The sequence below is a fragment of the Montipora capricornis genome, chromosome 9 (assembly GCF_036669925.1).
Source record: "Montipora capricornis isolate CH-2021 chromosome 9, ASM3666992v2, whole genome shotgun sequence".
Taxonomy (NCBI): Eukaryota; Metazoa; Cnidaria; class Anthozoa; order Scleractinia; family Acroporidae; genus Montipora; species Montipora capricornis.
In genome coordinates, this window is record NC_090891.1 from 7,575,271 (window position 1) to 7,577,770 (window position 2,500).

Below are 2,500 nucleotides of genomic sequence, written 5' to 3' on the forward strand. Positions count from 1 at the left end.
AGAAAGCCGTGAACGTAGATTTCGTACCATTTATACGGGGTGTTCGCGGCTTACGTAAGCCACGGCCAGAGTTAGCCGCGGCTTATTTTCTCTCGTATAAACGGCCCTATTGTTAAATATCCAGCGCGCCCTCGTAGAATAATTGTTAATTATCCTTTAACCGAACTAAATTACAGATATAGGACGGCGCCAGTTGATATATAGCTTTAAACGTTAATAGTAAGATTTTGAACTCGATACGGTAAGTAACGGGTAGCCAGTGCAAAGAAAATAAGACGGGTGTAATATGATTAAACCTCGGTGTTGAACATACAGTGTACGAGCCGGGCAGCACTATTTTGGATGCGTTGTAACTTACTTGCGTGTATCGCGGGAACTTTGTAAAGAAGACTATTACAATAGACTAAACGGCCAATAACAATGGAGTGAACAAGCGTATGTGTGGCATCAATGGTGAGGTATTTTCTCATCCGCCTTATATTGTAGATATGAAAGGACGCAGCTTTACATATCTTATTAATGTGTGGAATCATACTCAGGTTCTGGTCAAACCATGATCCTAGGTTCCTAACTGAAGTTACGGGAAATATACTGCTCTCACCAACAGTAAGACCATCAATGTTCACTTTAGTCAGTTGCTTTCTGGTGCCTATAATCATGAACTCCGTCTTACTATCATTCATGCGTAGTTTGTCCTTTATCATCCACGATCGTATAGCCTGTATGCATTGCTCCATTGCTTCAACTGCGTCATTTTGCGAACTAGCTACATGTAAGTCAGCATTGAATGAAAGATACAGCTGAGTATCGGCTGCGTATGTGTGCGATTGTAGTAGATAGTTCTTATTATTAAAAACTGAACTACGGATATCACATTTCCAGCATTTTCATCGGCTCGCCGGACACAGGTTATCAGCTCATATACCTGCACTACCAAATATGGTCACTGAGCACAGCAGCAAATACACAGTGTTGCGGCTCCGAGAAAAAATGGCCAAATAAATTCAACATAAAAGAGTTGTGATGTTGGGGGTTTTTAATAAAACAATTATTCTACTCGGGCTTGCTGGATATGAAATGATCATAACCATGATCATTGGTTATATATATCATTTCATATCCAGCGCGCCCTCGTAGAATAATTGTTAAATAACCTCAAAAAGCTTGCTGGCATAGATAGTAAATAGCAGTGGGCCTAAGCATGATCCTTGAGGAACGCCACATTGCAATTCGAACTTCTCCGATAAATTTTTGTCAAAAGACACGCACTGCGATCTATTAAGAAGGTAGGATGCAAACCACTGCAATGCTGATCCCCTGACTCCAAAGCTCGTACTGAGGCGATTCAATAACACTCCATGATAAACTGTGTCGAACGCTGCACTCAAATCCAGTATCACAAGGAGAGTCACACGTTTGAGAATCCAAGTTCATTAGGATGTCATTTTGCACTTTTAAAAGTGCAGTCTCAGTACTGTGACACTTTCGATACGCTGACTGGAATGGAGGATATAAGGCATGTGAAATGTACTGCAAATTAGACACAGGTCTAAGGTTTGTAAACTCTGAAATCACGCCAGACTTTTTGAGTAGAGGGGAAAGTAACACCTGCTTCCAGCAATCATGAAAATCCCCAGATGGAAGGGAATAGTTAATTATGCGCGTAATGACCGGAAGTAGAACATCGAGACAGGAGACCACAAGCGATGTTGGAGCTGGATCAAGTGGACAAGACTTTTTTGCAGATTGTCAGGACAAGCTTCTGGACTTCGTCCTCACTGACATGTTGAAAAGCATATAAACCTTTTTCCGGGCCAACCTCTGGATCCTCTGGTAAGACCATGTTTGCACAGGAGTTGACGGCTTTGTCAATATCCGAGCGGATGGATTCTATTTTGCGGATAAAGAATTTTGCAATATCATTCGCAAGAACAGATTTATCCACATAGTCAGGAAAAGACGGCACTTCCTTCTTAGCCAGCAGCTTCTTGGCTGCCCTAAATAACTTACCTTGATCCATACTATTCTCCGCAAAAAAGTTAGTATAGAAGTCCTTTTTTGCAGCATTCATCATGTAAGTTACACGGTTTCTTTGCGCTTTAAAAACATGAAGGTCTTCTTGTCGGCCAGTCTTCTAGAGTCAACACATCGCTCAAGTACTTTGGATAATAGGTACACCTGTAGGAGGGCAATTTCTCTGTAATTGGTGACAACATCCTTCTGACCTGACTTGAAAACTGGTGTTGGGTTTGAGTCCTTCCATTTTGCAGGAATAGTGCCACTTTTTAAAGATTTATTAAAGATATTTGTAACTGGGCTAGATATTTCTGAGGCAACTTCCTTTAACAGTCATGATGTTAAATCGTCAAGACCAGGGCACTTGGATAGATCCAAATTCTTTAAGATTCCTTTATTCTCCCTCACTGAGATAACAACCTGGGTTAACTATCCTAAAGGTGGTACAACAGGATAGTGCCCAGGTGGCACAGGTTCATTATAA

General features: G+C 41.2%; 1 protein-coding gene across 2 annotated transcripts in view; it reads left to right on the forward strand.

The window, feature by feature from the left end:
• The window catches only part of LOC138016235 (nuclear mitotic apparatus protein 1-like), a 53,189-nt gene that overhangs the window by 4,896 nt on the left and 45,793 nt on the right, over positions 1–2,500 (forward strand). The gene's annotated exons all lie outside the window — the stretch shown is intronic.